The sequence below is a fragment of the Pan paniscus genome, chromosome 4 (genome assembly GCF_029289425.2).
Source record: "Pan paniscus chromosome 4, NHGRI_mPanPan1-v2.0_pri, whole genome shotgun sequence".
Lineage (NCBI taxonomy): Eukaryota > Metazoa > Chordata > Mammalia > Primates > Hominidae > Pan > Pan paniscus.
The window spans coordinates 42,659,916-42,679,499 of NC_073253.2; the positions used below are offsets into that span (position 1 = coordinate 42,659,916).

The 19,584-nt window shown below is 43.3% G+C and overlaps 1 long non-coding RNA gene across 1 annotated transcript in view; it reads left to right on the top strand.

Annotated features, from left to right (window-relative positions):
- Window positions 1–19,584, top strand: part of LOC103784764 (uncharacterized) — a 202,299-nt gene that overhangs the window by 111,859 nt on the left and 70,856 nt on the right. The window lies entirely within an intron of this gene.

A 19,584-nucleotide genomic window follows, 5' to 3' on the forward strand; every position in this document is an offset into this window, starting at 1 on the left:
CTAGACCACATACTTGAGCCTTTGGTCAGCAGTTACAAGCGTTTACACTCTCTGGCCTGTGGATCCCTTGGACTCTGTTGCTGTGACCTGGTGCTTGCGCTCTGGTGGCTCCTCCTGAAATGGATTCCTCACCCACAGCACTGGCCAGCATTCTTTGTGCTGATTTTCATTGCCTCACTCTGGTAGAAGAGAACGAAACTCCCAGAGTGTGTGTGAGGTTGGGTTCCCTAGGAACCAGACTCTGCGATGGAGACCAGTGTGTAGGCAGCTTACAGGAGCGAAGGCGGCGGGACTGGGCAGAGGGAAGAGGTGAACTGCCTTGTGGGTGCTGATTCCGTAGGAGCTTGGGAGTCGGAGAGACTCTTCAGGGTTGTGCCACTTGGCAGCAAAAGGGCTGGCCATTGACCAGTCTTTGGATATGGGTCCACCTCCCTCTACTCAGGAGCCTGTGATTCAGAGAAGGGCAATTCCTGTAGAAGGACTCAGCTGGGAGCTGGGAGCTTCTAATACTCCCAGCAGCTGGCCAAATGATTGTTTCAGTCTTGAAGAGGTACTGGGGGGCCCAGTGGAAGGAAACAAAAGGGCCCACCACAGCACTCACTACACAACAAAAAGGAGAATAGGAGAGAAAGTCTGTCTGTCTGTGGCTTTGCTGTCACTTTGTTGTTGGTTTCACCACAAGACAGCTGTGACCATTTACCTCTCTGGGTGCGTCCTGCAGGGGCAGTTCCTTTCTCCAAGCCATGTCTCATATTTTTGCAGTGGAGTATCTCTCTGAATGATACAGATCATCCCAATGAGAGTGAACCTGGAATGAAAACTGGTATAATAGTGTGGTACTAGGCATGAGTCTTACCTTCGAACAAGGTCCTTGGAACCTGGGGTAAGGTGATGTTGGACTCTAGTAGTGCTGTAGGAATCACACCTCTTTTATAGTGAGCCTCCTCTTGTCCTGGAGGGAGACATGACCTCATCCCTCAAGGCTGCTCACTGCAAATGCAATCTTGGGAAATGGCCCAAGTAAAGAGTTGTCAGGGCCTTGCATTCTTGGTGTATCCAGCAAGCTGAACATGAGAGATCCATGGAGGAGAGCAGGAGAGGGCGTTCCGGGAGAAGGAACAGCATATGCAAACTTTTCTAAAGTATTTTCTGTGGAAGCTTGCCTCCTGAAATGTTATAGAGGCTATTGAAAAAAAAAAAGAGTTTCAAGGTCAAATACATTACTTATTTAAAAAGGTTGGCAAGATTTTTGTTTGTTTATTTATAACTGATGGGTTTCTGAGAGCCTTTAATACACTAATGAGCATTGTGAATATTCAAAAAGAGGGAACAATATGTAACATTTCCCTTTTTTTCTGGATCTTGGAGCCATTTTTGGTGTAGTACACTGAATGCTATATTGCATTCTAATGGCCACAGATACTAGGATAAGGTCCCTGTTGGAGTTTTAGGAAGGTCAATAATGCTGCTCAGATTGGAATCCACTGAGAGATAGATCTAGATCAGTTGCATGCAGATAGATATATCACATTTGTTATTGCCAATGCTATGTAAGGAATGTGGCCTAGGTGGTTCAGTAATTCTAATATTCTACCCAGATGTAGGCAGACCTGTTTACCCAGCTCCCAGCTGTGCTGGAAAACCATAGGCCTCCCCACCTTGGAGGAGCAGGTAATGTGTGCTACCTACACGCTAGTAGGCTCCAGGGAACCAGAGAGAGGAGGGAAGGACTCAAATGTTCACAGCAGATTATTCTTCCATGTTCACCAACGAGGTTAGTCAGGCCAGGAGCACTACTCTGATGGACACTCCTCAACAGACATGAAGCCATGAAGACTGGGGAGTAAGTGTTCCTCCCTAACACCCCGTCAAGATTGTATGATGTGTCCAGGTCAGTGTTTTGATGCTAAGCCAGGCAATACACCAAGGGTGCTGAGAAACAGGCTTATCACCCTAACAGAGCTGACAGAGGGACACAATTATCCTCCCAGAGTTAGGGCACTTTACAAGTTTCTCACTGCAGTTGGGGCATTGGGGAGAGAACACGAGGAAGGGATGGAGATTCCTCAGAGTGCCCCCTCAGAGACTGAGTGAGTGACTGTCCTCTATTTTTAGGAAAGGAACCTGCACACTGAAGGCAGAGTGAGTGAAATGAGCCCTGACACTGATTCTGAGACTGTTGTACCAGACACTATTAGTGTTCCATCCATGTCTCTTCAGCTGTCCTATTGCAAGCACTGCCCCTCTCTGCCTGAAGGTTTCCTCTTAGTCAAAAGTCTTCCAAGCTGGAAGTTAATGCTCCTTGGAGTAGTCCTTAGCCAATGCTAGATGAAACTTAGAGGTTCAAAACCCCACTTCCTTGCACCTTGGGTGGGATGACTCTAAGCCATGTTCTATAAAGTCTCCAGAAATCCCTGGTGGGATTGAGCCCTGCTCACCCATAGTGGTAACCTGATTGATGACACATAATTTATTTGCTTCCTTCCCATACCCATCTCACATCTCAAATAAATGACTTTCACTCAAATCCTTGTCTCAGGATCAGCTTCTGGGTAACCCAAACTAAGACTCATGTTATCCACAACATCCATCCATTCATCCTTCCATCCATCCATCTATCCATCCATCCATCCATCCATCCATCCATCCATCCATCCATGCATTCATCCATGCATCCATGCTTTCATCCATCCATCCATGCATCCATGCACCCATTCATGCCTCCCTCTATGCATCCATCTATCTGCTCATCCATCCTACCAAGCTATCATATGCCAGGCAACATATGAGGTTCTCAGAATAAGGGATAATAAATCACAGCCTTTGAACTAAAGTTGCTCAACTGAATTGCTTTATATTCCCCATATCACCAGGCAGAGATACTCAATACACCAGATACCAAAGGGGCATTGGAAATTCTGAATAATCTTCTTTTCAAAGGCTTGAAGAGGGTTGTCAAGCTGAGCCATCCCCGCTGGGGCAAACAGTGCCTGGCACATGGTGGATGTTCAAGAAATGTTCACCGAATGAGTGTTCAAATAGGCAGAGTGCACAGATGGATTCATTGTAAAGTAGGTCAGCTTTCTCTGGAATCCCTTGCTTTCTGAATCCTTGCCCCAAACTGTAAATTTATAGTAAATTTACAATTTAAAAGATGATCTCAGAAAATCAAAAAACTCACTTAGGTCAGGTGAGTGCGAGATCCCTTGGAGGAAAGTTTTACACTTAAAAGAAGAGGCAGCAGGGAGATAGATGAAACCAAGTGACTGGCGCTGAAGGCCTGCTGCAACAGTGTGCAGAGATGTGGAGTGGCAGTCTTTTCTGGTACCTTTCAAATTACAGAATACAAATAAGGTTAGTCCCAACTGCAAGAATGAACAAGGCCATGTTTTGAGTTCTTAGGTTGTCAGTTACTAAGTGCAACCCATGAGCCATCATTTGTGATGCTTATACAGTTGGGAGTTATAAGAGTGACAGCTCTTAACCTTTCCCCTTTGCAGTGTGGAGGGGTCTGATGAGGCCTGATCCCTGATGAGTTGCCACAGGGCTGAAGCATGCAAATGGCTTGTGTGATGGGAGAGTTCGTACTAAGCTGTTGATTCATGGTGGGCTGCTGATTCGTGGTGGGCTCTTAGAGACTATGAGGCAGAAGGGGCTTGAGCTGGTTCTTAGAACATGAGTAGGATTTGGCTAGGTGGAGGAAATAGTAACAGTCCCTATTTATCAAGTACTCTGTGCAGGCTCTGGGATAAGAGCTTCTAAACAGAATCTCATTTAATTCTCCCAAAACCTAAACAAGCACCTCTATCATTATTTCTGTTTCAAAGACGAATGATAGAAAGGTTAAATAATTTATTCATAACAAAACAATGAATAAAAGACAGAGCCAAAGTTCAGAGTCAGTGGACTTCCTTAAGGGCTTGTACCTTCAGCAACCCTTTTGAACAATGCTACTGCTGTGCTATTTCTTGGAGGGGAGAGAGGGAGGGAATTTAAAAATGAAAAAAATAAAAAAGAAAAGAAAAAAAAGAAAAAGAAACCATTTTCCAATGATCATGACCTTGAATGTCAGGATGAGCTTCTATCCACTGCTTCCTTGGTGGTGGCATTCCTTGTGGGTACGGCCTAGTCAGAGTGGAAGCCAGGGCTGTTCCCAATCCCTTTCATTCAGTACATAACACACCACTGAGCATTCCTATCTGAGTGCTGACAATGGTTCCTTTGGGTGTGGGTTCAGGTGTCTTATGCAGAGGAGTCTTCAGTGACCCAGAAGGAAGCTAAGGGGTGAACAGGCCAAATTCTTCTGCTGGTCATTGAATGCGGCCACAGGCTATGGAGCTGAGGCATCTGCCCTCTCTGCAAGGGCTCAGCCAGAGACACACTGGAGTGTCGAGTACCTCTGCTGCACCGTGGCCTTGCCGTGCTTTCTCATGTAGCTCATCTCCTGCCACCCTGGTTTCTTATTTTAATTTTTAATTGCGGTAAAATACACAGAACAAAATTTACCATCGTAACCATTCTTAAGTTCAGAAGTGTTAAGTACATTCACATTGCTGTCTAAATGATCTGCAGAACTTTTTCATCTTGCAAAAACGTGAACTCTGTACCTATTAAATAACAATTCTCCATTCGCCAGTCCGTGGTGACCACCATTCTACTTTCTGTTTCTACGAATTTGACACATACTTCACAGAAGTGGAATCGTTCAGTATTTGTCTTTGTGTGACTGGCTGATTTCACTTAGCATAATGCCTTCAAGTTTCATCCTTGTTGTAGCACATGTCAGAATTCTCTTCCTTTTAAGGGCTGAGTAATATATTGTATGTCTGTATATGCCACATTTGGTTATCCACTCATTTGCTGATGGACACTTGGGCAGCTCCCACCTTTTAGCTATTATGACTAATGCTGCTATAAACATGGATGTGCAAATGTCTCTCCGAGATCCTGCTTTCCATTCTTTCGAGTAAATAGACCATCGTTTTCTATGTTCAGTGGCCATCGTAGAGGGAAAAGAGGAGGAAAATGGCAAACAAATAAATAAATGGAAAACTCCAAGATGCTCACAGAGGACTCCATAAGAAGCCATAAAGATAGTGTAACAACCCAGCAAAGGAGGAGCGAAACCTCACAGCCCTAGCAGGCAGTTTCAAAGACAATTGCTCAGCCCAAAGAGTCCAACAGCTCTCAATCTTAGTGGGGCTAGAAAAGAATCTGGAGACACCATATCCAACTCCCTCTTGATCTTTTCAATCTGACATCCCTGTTGCACCCTTGCTTTAGGTTCTGCATTCAGCTGGAGCATTATTCAGAATTTGTTTTTACAAAGGATGGAGTCTAGATAGGAAGCCCTAAATCCAAGCCATAATGACCAGTGACTCCCAGCTCTGCTCCAGAGGCCCAGACAGGAGGCAAGAGCCTTGAAAGAGATTTTTCTCAACCTTCAGCTAGCCTGTCTCCTTAGCTGTGGAAAGCAAGCCTCAGCCTGTCACCAGGGCCCAATCCTGTACCATCTGGGCTCTCAGGGGAAGCTGTATGAAAGCGTGAGTTGCTGCAGCCTTGCTATTTAGGGCTGGCTGCATGGCAGATGTCCTTTACACAGAAGCCATATGTACCCCTCCCTCTGTGGGGAGAGAGGAGGAGTGCTGCTCGAAGGTCCCCATGAACCTTATAGGGAGGTCTCCATGTCCTGTAAAGTGGCCTGGTCCTGGGGGATGCAGGGTGGCCCTCAGCACAGGGAGGGATGCCTTGTGTCTCTGGGAGGGACTATCTCTTCTAAGGCTTTCAGCGACAAGTGCCGGACTGTGGCTGGGTCCAGGGAGACAGGGGAGGGCAGAAGGCAGTAGAAGTCAAGTCAGGGCACAATATTTATGTGCAGAAAGCCCAAAAGAGAGGCCTTGGTGTCATTTGTCCCACTCTGCACTAAGTACTTTTCTGGCTGGCAGCTCCACTATGAACTAAGTGGAAAACAGGCCTGGAAGGGAACAGGGTATGGCTGGTCCCAGATGTGTGCCTCCCAGAGCCTGTGCACTCTGGATCACAGTGAGAGTTTCTTGTGGCTGCAGCATTGGGAATGCAGACTGGCCCCTCCTTAGAGGTCTGCACTTAGCATCCTGTTAGAGCTGCAAGGGGCCCTGGAGACCATCTGGTTCAAGCTGGTCATTTTATAGTTTTAATCAAGCCAGGAATGTGAAATGACTTGCTCCAGGCCACACAGTGTGAAAAAGAGCAGATCCAGCAGCGTGACTCCAAAGTTTCTTCCTTCTGCCCTGCAGGGCCTCCCTGAAGGGTCAAGTTACTAATATCGTCTCCTACTAGTTGTCTCAAGTGTGATAAACACAAGTTTTAATCAAGGAATATGACATCATGAGGACATATACCATGCAGGCAGGTAATAACAAGTGGATGCAGGAGGTAGAAAATAGCTTTGGCCAATGTAGGAGATGCCTCTTTCTGTAATCTCCTTGTGATTAATTAAGTTCTCAAAAAATGCCTCCCTTCACAGAGAGAATCTAGATTCTCAGGTTCCATTTAGTTAGTCTCTGGAGTTGAGCAAATATCCTGTCTCCTTTTCATCCAAGTTACAGAGCCCAGACCCTCCAATTGTTCAGCCATTGCTCATCCCTGAGTGTCTTCTATGTTCCAAAAGTGTTCCATATATTATCTTTAATCTTCACGACAGTCCCAAGTGTCAGCTACAGTTACATGTTTTCAGGTACAGAAACTGAGGCTGAGAGTCTCTTATTCGTTCAAAGCTCTAAGACGAGGGACACACACACACACAGAGGACTGACTATGAAGCACCTCCTTCCAAAACATCCCAACTCTGGTGAGAGACTCCTGGGGAGCCAACTCAGTAACACATGAGACCCTGGGATTCATATTGTTTATAAAGTGAGCCCCTGAAACTGCACAATTAGCCCATTGATGTTATTCAAGGCTGTATTTTGAGGACTGGGCACTAGGATGAACAATCACGCAAAGGGTTATGAACAAGCTAGCTGCTGATTCACCCTGCAGTTTCTAAGGGCATTTAGAGCTCAGGTCAGAGCTCTGATCTGCCTGCATCAGAGATCTTCTCCATCGAAGGACAGGAGTGTGAAGGGGCTGCCTGCCTGGCTCAGATGATGATGCTCTCCTCTGCAGCAGCACCTGCTGCGTGTGCCTTTTCTGCAGAGGCATATCCAGGAGGGAGCCTGTGAGGTACTGGACATCAGACAGGGCTGGAGGAGACCTTAAACATCATCCAGACCAGTGACTTCCAAATGTGTCTTTATCCATACAAGACTTTACAGGGAAGTCATAGTAGATGCTGTTGGTGCCTTGCACATATCCCCTTCACTCACCCAGGGGTCTTCTGCAGCAGTTTTCAGCAGCGTCTGCATAAACATGTCCCTGCCCCCACGCTGAGCAAGCCCAAGGTGTGCTCTGCCATCTCTCAAAGGCCCAGCACTAGAGAGTTCTGTTGTCACAGCCATGCCCCTGCAGTATTGCTTCTTTTGTTGACCTTCCTCCTATCCTTGTCCCACTTCTCCACTCCTTCATGGTGCTTTTTAAGATCATCTCCCAAATAAATGGATTGCACCCAATTCTTGTCTCAGGGTGTGCTTAGAAGAACCAAACAAATACAGATAATCCTAGGTTCTAGGGGAGCTCTGAGGTAGCCTTAGTTTGCCCAACTCAGAAAATGTTAGTCTTGTTCAGTGCCTTAGGTGATGGCTAGTCAACCCGCTCCTTGAATATCATATATCTTCCTATCTCCCCATCCCCAAGAGGCTTGTGTAGTACATATAGAAGGATCAAGTCTCTCTTAGTTTTAAGTGATGGGTAACTCAAACTGGCTTAAGCCAAAAAGAGAATTTATTCACACAGGAAATGAAAAGTTTGGAGAGTTGAGCCTGGACTACCAGCAGCCCAAATGGCACCTTTGTGAAAATTTAAATGTGTCATCATGAAGGCACTATCTGGCCATCTGCCAGAAAACTTTTTAGTAAATAAACAAACCAGAATGACTTTGAGGTGAATGGCACATTCCAGCCCCGAGAAGAGCTGGGCTTAGGCTGCATCCAGATTTCTGTCCTCTCTCTATGTCTCTCTCCTGCCATCTCTTAGAAATGCCTTCTATAGGGTTCATTCTCAAGCGAGCTCTTCCCTCATGGTGACAAGGCAGCTGACAGCAGTTTCAGGCTTATATCCCATTTTCTCAGCAACCTCGGTATAAAAGATCATGCCTGCTTCTTCCAACTGTACTGACCAAAGCCCTGGAATTATGTCTTATTTGCTGTGATTGGCCTGATTTGTGTCACAAGACACAAATCATGAATCAATCAGTATGGCTGCAGTGATGTCATGCTCTGCTTGGCCACGGCTGGGTCTCACGTCCATGGTGGAATTAAGGGAACATGTTAGTACTCCCACCCCAGCCCTAACACCCTGAGACTGGGAGGAGGGCTGGGTTCCTGAGACAAATCAGGGAGCATTGTTGGAAGAAGAGTAGTGGCTATGGAGGCTGAGCAGGCAAAAACAGTAGATGTCAATTCTAGCAGCGTGGCTGAAACTTGAATGTGCATGAGTCACCTGGGGATCTTGTTAGACACAGGTTCTTGGGGATCATTCTTAAAGATTGTAATTCAGAAAATCTGCGGAGGGGCCCATGAATTTGCATCTCTGAGAATGCTGATGTTGCCAGTGCCCGAGCACACTGCGTCATGGTACACTGCGTCAGTGATCATTAGATTTCTCAAGCTGCTGCTGAAGCCCTTGAAGCAGTGTGCCCTGGAGGCAGGCTTCTTTGAAGATCTGCGAAATATGGCCATAGAGAAAAACACTCAGCCATATTTTCCTCTCTCTCTTCCTGTTTACCAGAAGACAATGGGACTTGGCCAAAGGATGCTTGTGTGGTGTTTCTCTTTGAGGAACGTTATATGACAGCTTGGGTACCCCACACAAGACTCTTTACCCCTGCATATCTTTCCCTAAGAGAATTTTTGATTTGGGAAGAAGAAGGGATAGAGAATGCAATTAAGGACCCAGGGCTAGGGTGGAACAGATGAAAGTGATTTGTCTTTCAGGAAGGATAATGAGTTTCTGAAAGTAGAAATAGTGTAGGGAGGGACTGGATTTTTAAGAAGCCTGAAAAAGGCCAATGCCCTGGAATGGCTATATACTAGGATGGGATCCTTTCAAACACATCCAGATGTACCTATGGACTGACCTGCTGAGCTAGGAGCTGGGTTCAGAGGAGGTCTGATTGCTTGTACAGCTGCAGAAGTAGGGGCAGCAAGCTTGCATCCTATCTCACCTACTTGGCCAGCAGAAATGCTAACTTCAGTGCAGCATGATAGAAACATAATAAAGATGTACTGTGAGCCACATATGCAACTTAAAATTTTCTAGTAGCCAGATTATAAAAGTAAAAAGAAAGAGGTGAACTTGATTTTAGTAACATATTTTACTTAACCCAATATGCTCAACACATTATCATTTCGGCACATACTCAATTTAAAAATTCCAGGTCTACATGGATGTAGCTAGAAGACATCATCCTCAGCAAACTAACACAGGAACAGAAAACCAAACACCACATGTTCTCACTCATAAATGGGAGTTATACAATGAGGACACATGGACACAGGGAGGGGAACATCACACACTGGGGCCTTCTGGGGGGTGAGGGGGTGAGGGGAGGGAACCTACAGGACAAGTCAATAGGTGCAGCAAACCACCATGGCACATGTATACCTACGTAACAAATCTGCACATTCTGCACATGTATCCTGGAACTTAAATAAATAAATAAATACATATTCCATTTCTAATCCCACTCATACAGTGTTATGATTCTTCAGCATAAACATGAAAGCATGATTTACTTTAGAATTCAAATGTCAACTCTGGAATATTATAAAGGCAATGACAAGTCATAATAATTTCATGAAGTCATCCTTGCTAGAAAAAGCTGTCTGTCATCTGTAATACATACATACATTGTGACTGAGCCATTTCACATTGTTCCCCATATAAAAACCTTTGAAATGTGCTGTGCATTTTACAACACAGCACATCTCAATTTGGACTGACCACATTTCAGGTGCCCAATAAACACGTGGGGCTAGTGGCTGCTGAATTGGATGGTACGTCTTTAGTCCTGGCAGACCAAAGCTGCCCACCATCTCTTCCTCATTTTCTTCCTCTTACAGAGCACTGTGGGTATCGTTTGGATGCTGAGCAGAGATAGTACCAGGTCTGGCAAAGGCTTAGCTTCAACGGTGGTGGTGGCTGTGTAGACTCAGAACAAAGCATGACAACTGGCTTGTTTTGTGACAAGGGCTCTCCTGCCTTGCTTGCTCTGTGCAATGTGTGAGTCATTGTGGGAGGCTGGGAGGAGGGGAAGGATGAGGTTCTCTCTATTCTGAGGGCTCGTCACAGGCCCTCGGGTGTGTGGGGGCAGGAAAGAGGGACTGACACAGTGGAGAATGGGACAGTGAGGGGCTTTGGAAGAAGGAGCCTGGATTCACAAAAATAGATCTGTACTCTGGGGTGGGAACAAAACTCAAAATACCATTTGTCTGTGCAGGGGAGGAGCAGGACGAGGGAGAGATGAAAGAGCTACACGCTTTTATGATTCAAACACTCAGGAAAGAGAATGAAGACCAGAGCCATTGGAAATGTCAGGCTCTGGGATTCTTTTTAAAATCAGATCTTAGAGTTGTCTCAATTTTCCAGAGTTTTGTCTGAAGAGCCATTTTTCTTTCATGCGTCACACACCTGTTTTCAGTCCTTCCTACTTGATTTGAACATTAAAAAAACTTGCTTCATGAACAAACTTCCACTGGGTTCTGAAATGTGCAGATGTATCATCTTTGAAAAGCATCTGGTCAAATGGTCCCTCACAAGACAGGGCCATGGAGCTCTGAGTCTTTTGGGAAAAGCACTTCACCCTAGAAAAAGTGACAGTGATCTCCAGGACTCATCAGTACAGTGGCTATGAGCTCAGGCTGGGTTTGGCTCAGCCATCCTGTTACTTTTCTAGGCCTCTGTGAAGTTATTTAATCTCCCCAAGCCTCAGTTTCTTGTTCCACCACATGTGAATAATAATAGTTCTTACCTCACTGGGATGTTGGGAGGATTGAAAAAAAAAAAGATGTATATTATGCTTAGCTCCATGCCTGGCACAGGTAATCATGATGGTTTTTCTGCAAGAAACACCAGCTCTTCTGGGCTCCCAGCCAGCCTCTGCAGTTCAGTGATGAGGCTGGCCAGGGAGAGTCTTCTCCTTTACCAAATTGCTTGGCTTTAAATTAGACATGACTGTGTAACCTGACAGATGCGGGAGATGACACACAGAGAGGAGGGAACTGGCTGTAGCTGCTTAGGGAATTGATGGCAGAACTCAAGACAAAACCCAGAATAACTATTTTCCAGTGCTTATTTAACAGGGTCTTCTGGCACCTGTGAGTTAAATTTCAGAAAGCGCAGAGAGGCCATGGAGAAGGCAGGGTTTGAGTATGTAGCTGCAGAACAAACGCAGCAGCCTGATATAAAGGCAAATATGAAACCCTGAAATGCAAGTCTAACATATTCAATAGGATTGGTGAATATGTAGTCATGAAAAATCTTACAGTGAATATTGATTTGACATGGGAAAAACACTTTTGATCTATGTCAAGTAAAAAAACAGGAAATAAAACTGCACATAATTTAATGCCATAAATTTAAAATCAATCAATCAACCTATCTATCTATGCCAAAATGCTCTAAACCAGATGTTATGTTTCTTATCTCTGTTGGGTAATAGCATTTTTTCTTGAGGCTTTGGTGTATTTTCTACAATGAACACTTGCTACTTTCATAATCAGGAAAAACAATACAGGTTATAAAATATTTCCAGTCTCCAGTTCACACCAGGAAGCCTGCAGCTCATTCTCATCTCTCTCAGCCTAGCAGGACTCCTAGAGGCTTCAAAGCCTGCTTTGTTTACAAAAGGATGATTATGTGGGTGTCCAGGGAGATAGACTGATAGAGAACAAAGTGAGACATGTTTTATTGAAGACGATAACCAGAGTCAAGACGCTCTCCAACAAAAACCTTCAGTGAATTCAGTGGATGGCTGGTACAGAGTAAATTGGGTAAATGGCAAATGGGAATGTTAGCAAGCTCTGTGGTGGAGGACCATAGACTTCTTCATCTGTCTCTATGGGGCAATAATTAAAAATAAAGTTCAGCATGATTGTGATTTTTATTTAGTTGGGGATCAGTTAACCCAGTTAATCAGGAGTCTGATGAGGTCAGTGGCTATGGTTCCTCCCTCCCCCTCATCTCACTGGGTTTCTGACCAGCTTGTCTCCAAATCACATGGGAATTCTGCTTCTGTTCTCTCAGGCCCTAGAGTCTCACCTATGGCTGTCTTCCCACGCCTGTCCATTCTGTCTTTTTGCCCTGATTGAAGTTCTTTGGAGTTGGATCCAGTTGTTCTTCTCTACCCAGCCTCTTTGGGTCTGTCCATTGTCTACACAATCTTTGTTGTGTTGACCCTACATTTGGCCCTTTGCTGATTCCTCAGATCCCTTCCCTGTAGCTTTGGGGCAATCAGCCTTGCTCCTCTCCCATGTCCACTGACCCCACCCAGGTCACAGCCCTGCTCCTATGTGCTCAGGAGAGATGTCTGGACATCACTGGCCCTCTGGCTTTGCTCTGCGCCACTGCCACAGAGTCTCTGCAACTCTGTTATTCTTGACAGCCATTCTCCAGCCATAAGTCAGCACCAAAGCCTGGGAGATGGGACACTGACAGATTAAAGAGGCCCACCCTATGACTTGGTTCTGCCACCCCTAGTTGGGAGACTTTGGGCAAGGTACTTGACCTCTCTCAGCCTCAGTTTCCTCATCTGCAAAGTGGTGACAATAATAGTCATCTGATGAGTTGAACTGTTACATGTAAAGTATGTCCAAGTTGTTTGGCCCATAACCGGTACTCAATAAGTGTTAGTTGTTACGATGTTATTATTTTATTATTATAAAAGCAGCCTAACCTAAGTGGTAAGAGGATAGGCTCTGGAGTCAGACAGACTTGGTAAAACTGCTCTTCTGACTGTGACTACCTGTGGCATACCCTGTGTGCCTCAATTTCTTCTTCTGTAAAATGGGACAATACAGAGCACTACCTCTAGGACTTGCTGTCGAGATAAAATGAAATAATGCAATGATACACTTTCAAAATGCCTGATATATAGCACCATAAAATGTTTGCTGTTGTTTATATGACAGATGATGGTCAGCTTTTTCTAGCAAGGATGACTTTATGAAATTATCATTACTCATCATTATATTTATAATATTGCAGAGTTGACACTTGAACTCTACAGTAGATCAAGCTTTCATGGCTGTGCTGAAGAACCAGAAACTTATAAGGGTGAGATTAGGACCAGAATTGGCCAGCCGGGTTTTCCCTCTGTCCAGGAGAATGAGCTCATTTTGTCCTAAACCAGATTCTATTTGTCTTGAGTGCACATGAGCTGAAACCAAGGGGCCTCTGAATCGGGGAATGTACTGGCCAGCAGCAATGTGTTTGGAAGCATACATGGATCACAATGTTAAAGATCTAGCCTCATTGCTTCACATAAGGAGAAGTGAGAATCCTCTCAAAAATTATCATTTTTTTGTTCAAGAATATTAAAATGACTCAAAATCATCCTGGGAATCACTAGGTACAGGAAAATATGACCTCATGGAGTCCTTGGAGATGGCTAGATGTCTTCTAGAGAAAGGCGGCCTTTGACATCGTTACGAACCCTCCCTATTTTAGAAAAAAATCATAAAGCTCAAGGAGGAAAACTTTCCTGCTTGCAAGGAACATGGTTTATGAAAGTTAAGCCTTGCCATCATTTCAGTCAGTCACAGATGAATTCCCATTTATTTCCTGAATGCCTTTGTAGCAAAATCTATTTGTTAGAAAGCAGCAAAATAGATTTCTAGATTTGCCAAAACAAGTCACTCAAGTACTAATGTAATAAGAGGTTGCTTTGTATATTAAATGAGGCTTTGATATCAGATATTCAAAAGTTTTTTTATCCATTGTTTTATTAAAGATGACTGGACTTTATTAACCAGGTACCAGCTGCTTTTTCTAAGAAAAATAAGCACCAAAGAATCCAGGGACCAGGGCTAAGCTGTGAGTACATCAGTAGAGAGTGGAACATCAAATTGAGACCTCCGTTTTTATATCTAGACTTCAGGGCCACATTATCTATGCACCCAACACCTAGGTAATTGGTGTATGCAGCAGGGAAAATGTCGTCTAGGTTAAGCCTGTTTACTAAGAAGCTCAGCAGAGAACAGCCCGTTGATCCTGACCTCAAGGACTATAGATTCAGCAGAGATGATGAAAAAGAGGTACCCGAAAACCAAACAAAACCACAAACTCAGCAGCTATCCTCAAGTAGAGTTTTTCTCTTACACATTAAATAAAAGTGTAAAAATAAGCTGTGTAAAAAAGGAAAGTAAGGTCTATCTGCAAATGCAACAGTCAGTATTTTGTATGTTTCACAAAGGCAATGATCAGATATTGTTCACTAAACTCTAATGCATGTCTAGTGTGTGCTATGGCAAATGTCATGCAAATCAGTCTAAATACAGCAAATCGTCTTTATGCTTTAACATGCTTACAAATTGCAGCAGGTGCATGTTAAAAACATGGACTCCCTGGCACCACCTCCAGAAAATCAGATCTAGTAGGCCATGGGTGAGTCTGAGAACTTTCATTTTTCTTAAAGAATCACATTAGGTGGTTCTGATGCAGATGGTCCACAGACCACACTTGGAGAGACACTTGATATAGCAAATACAGTAAATTACAAGCCAAATCAGAACACTACACATTGTAAAAGCAAGAAAACTAATAAATCCACAAATATAACTATGTAATAGTTGCATGAAAAAAGCCAACATAGCTAAAAAGCTGTCTCAAAGCTGTGTTTTTAAAAACATGCAGGTAAGTGTTTGAAGGGGCTAGTTAACCCTTATATGAGGCACAAAAGTGAATTCAAAGCCAGCTAGCTAATTTAATAGATGATATTAATCAACGACTTACATGTTAATATTTAATGGTAGTCCAGTGATTCTCCACCCTATATGGATGCATGTTAGAATCATGTGGGAGCTTTTGATAAGCTGATCCCTGAGGCTCCAGCTCCAGTGACTGATTGACTCAATTGATCTGGACTGGGGCCCAGGCATGGGCATGGTTATAAAGCTGCTCAGATGACTCTGATGTACAGGTAGGACTGAGACTCTGTCTACCTCCTGTACCCATACTCTCTCTTTCTCTTCTTTCTCTCTCTCTTAAGAAGATAGGTTAGGAAAATACAGTCAGAGAGATTAAGCAATTTGTCCAGGCTATAAATCAAGTTACCAAATACTGACGTAAGCTCCAAAGTAAAAAAAACTAGACAACAAAATGGTCAAGGAAAGGGAAGTTACCCTGGTTGAGAGGAGATATGTGAAATCAAGCTGCTCTGGTCTCCCTGCAGCTCAGGAGGAGAAAAATCAGCAATGAGCAAAGAGAACTGCACAAAAGACTATCCTGTGGGAGCAGAAAGCTTTAAAAAGGGGACGAGTTAATGGGTGCAGCACACCAACATGGCACATGTATACATATGTAACAAACCTGCACGTTGTGCACATGTACCCTAGAACTTAAAGTATAATAAAAAAAGGGGATGCTTTCTTTTGATGAAAAGGGACAGAAAAGCACTAGAAGGTATAAAGAAGTGTTCCAAGGAGGCAAATTAACCCCTTCCTCTCGGTGAGTAGAAACTCGGTGGATAAGGGTTGCATGATATGGAGGAGGCAGCTTGATTGCCCTTGTCCTTCCCCCAACCAATGCTCAAGGCGAAGTTACTCATTGTTGTTAACAGCACTCTCTCCCTGGAGCCTAGGCCCAGCCTCAATGTGCTGAGCCGAGCACTCACCTATCACTAATTGATCAGATTGGCTGCAACTTCAAATCTATCTGCCTTCTCTGGCATAATGGAAAAGGTATGGTCTTTGCACTTAGAACCAACTTTGAGCCCAGCTTTGCCCATTCCTAGCTGTGTGGTCTTGGGCAAATTACTTAAGTTCCTGAGTTTTAGTTCTCTCATAAGTTAAAAAGAATGGTTTAACGAAGAAGACAAAAAATACGTATCTCATAATATTTTGTGAGGCAAGGACAAGAAGAGTGTCTGGCACATGGTAGGTCCTTAATAATGATAGCCAGAATTATTGGGTGTCTGGGAATAAATATGATAAATGGCCTTGAGGTAGAAATATGAACGTAGGTAACACTCCAAAATGGCGCCTTGGAAGGCCTCCCTTAGTACAAACCTTAGCCCATGTGCAAATCCACATTTGAAAAGGAACTTTCAAGCTGCGAATGAAATAAGCGAGACTTGCCAAATCACATGAGCTCACTGTATGACCCGCTGGCTACACATGGAAGAAATGCTGCTATGACAAAGCAATTCTCTGCTCTGTGATGTTTGCAATTAGTCCCTCAATTAAGAGAACATTAGGAAAAAAAAAGTCACTCAGGGGCCAGAACCTGAAAAGAAGAAGCCAAAGAAGGGAGGTCTCTGCCTATCTCCCCTGCCCACAGGGCCATCTTCTCTCATCTCATCCTAACCGCAGCCACACGAGGTCTATTATTATCATGATGGCACCTAGTTCACCAATCAGAAAATTGAGGTCAGAGAAGAGAAATATCCTTCATGGAAGTGGTGGAGCTGAAATCTGAATTTATGTATTTAAACCCCAGAACCTGAGTTCTTTGCCAGGTATTAGACACAGTCATCTAGACTCCTTGGTAAAAAACGAAGAAACAAAATTCTTCCAGGGAAACATGCGTGTAATATTCTTCTGCTCTTGGGTCACTCCGATTATTGAAATAATCTGTAAGCAACAGCCATTTCCACTAAATAAGAGCCTTGTTCCTCCTGTCAGTTTTATTTAGTTCAACGAGAGAATTATGGAGGGCAAAGTAGTTGTAAGCTAGTCAGTGGTTATTTGTGGATGTTTATCATTTTGCTTTGATTTGCCCATATTAAAGAATGAGAGAATTCAAATACTTTATTAAGTATTCTTCCATGTGAGAAACTTCATAAAGTAACACTTCAGGTCCTTTAATAGTTTGAACTGCTGTCGTTGGCAAGGAACACAGAATCTGATGTAAAGAAAGTAAAACAAATCCAGTATCTCTATGTGCTCTGTGCTACATACAGAATCAAGATAAAATCTCATGGAACAAAAGTTAGGTAGGTAACTAAGAATGCACAACGATAGTTTTCTTCTTTTATACTGGATTATGAGGGCTGTGTGGTATGGTATCTCTGGATTGGTGTCCATGGGGTTGGGCCTCCCAGCAGCAGAGATGGTAGGGCCCTCATGGAGGGGCTGGGGTTTGTGGTAGGTATTTGGATAGAGCTGGCAGAGGCTTAGAAACCAATGGCTTTTAAACCTTCTCAGAATGCACTTTCTTTTCCTGCAGGTAAGAGAGAGAGAATTTTATTTTAGAGAAGGATTTGTGGTTTGAATTAGAATAGCACTATTGTGACAAAGTTGGCTTTCAGTCTAAGTGATATATTTGCTGAAAATTGTATCGTGCCTTCAGCGGGAGCTCACAGTGGTTTATAGCTTACAACTATGTTTTGAAAATAAGTCCATAAGCAGTAAGAGAGCAGAAGTTCTTTAGAGTTATGTTGATTTAAATGTCATTTTGCATCATCCTAGGAGTTACGATGGTATAGGTTTGGTTCCCTGGATGAATGTTGGAGCTAGTTCTTTCACATAGCACTATAGTTTTGAATGCTTCTAGGATTTTATGAAAAAAAAGGTATTTGATATTTGGTCACATTTGAACTAAATCCTTGAAGTGCTTAAAAATGTGCTGGGAAATTTCGACAAAATTTTCTCAAATGGTGTCTATTTCTTTCTTGTAAATCCACCTATCAAAAGGTGAAGTGAAATGTCACATCAGGTAGATCAGGGATTATTCATTTGAAAAGTTTATGAGATGATATGGTCCAGGCCATGGAAAGGATTAAATATTCAATGAAACCTAGAGAAACCTCAAAGACAGTCAGACCAGAGATCTCAGAATACCAAATGGATCTTCAAACTTATCAGTTTCCCTCAAGCTCTAAAATGCATGGATTGCATGATGTGACGAATGTTAAAAATGGCATCTCAGACCACGTCTGCCTGAATTTTTGTGTCCTGGAAACTGAATTGGCAAATGGAAGGCAAGGCCTAACTGGCAATGCTTAGACAAAAAAAGTGCCCAGAAGTCTCAGTATATTTAGAATGATACTTTGCTCATTAGAAAATTAATGAGGTAGAGAAAATGATATTTTCAAGTCTTCAAGGATTCTTTGGAGGAAACGAGGCTAAATAATGGCCATCTTAAATTGCAAAGGCAGAAGCCAGGAATCGCAACTGTTAAATTCAGTTTAGCCTAAAGCTGCCTCCTTACATATTTTATATTCAGTAAAGGTTTCTCTGTACATAGTGAACTGTAACCTACCTGGATGTGTAAATAGACCATAACCTTTTACCAGGTTTAGGCCAATCAAAGGTGGCCAACTGTTTGAACCATGTTCAAATATGACAAACACCTAGTTGTAACCAACCCAGCTGTGACTGTTTCAGTATCTCATCTCTGTTTTCTGTACATCACTTTTTTTCTGTCCATAAATCTTCTTTGACCATGTGTTAGCATTGGAGCCTCTCTGAACCTGTTCTTGTTTGGAGGCTGCCTGATTCATCATTTTTTGCTGAATTAAGGTCTGTTAAATTTAGTTTGTTTAAGGTTTTTCTTTTTCTTTCTTTTTTTTTTTATGAGACAGAATCTCGCTCTGTCACCCAGACTGCAGTGCAGTGGCATGATATCAGCTCACTGCAACCTTTGCCTCCTGGGTTCAAGCGATTCTTCTGCCTCAGCCTCTCAAGTAGCTGGGACTACAGGTGCATGCCACCATGCCTGGCTAATTTTTGAATTTTTAGTAGAGACAGGGTTTTACCATATTGGCCAGGCTGGTCTCAAACTCCTGACCTCATGATCCGCCCGCCTTGGCCTCCCAAAGTGCTGGAATTACAGGCATGAGCCACCGCGCCTAGCCAGGTTTTTCTTTTAACATTACATTTGAACATATGATCCATCAGTCCTAAAGAAACTAAAAGCAATGCAAAATGAATTGGTAATGAATTCATGGAAAATACAAGCACTATTCTAGAAATGGGTTATGAATCACTGAATTAGGAACATTAAGAAGCAAACAGATTATTCTATTCTGGGAATTTTATGTGCTTTCTACTTGCCTTTATTATTTTATTTGTTCATATCCTTTGCCCACTTTTTGATGGGGTTGTTTGTTTATTTCTTGTAAATTTGTTTGTATTCTTTATAGATTCTGGATATTAGCCCTTTGTCAGATTAGCAGATTGCAAAAATTTTCTCCCATTCTGTAGGTTGCCTCTGATGGCAATTTATTTTGCTGTGCAGAAGCTCTTTATTTTAATTAGATCCCATTTGTCAATTTTGGCTTTTGTTGCC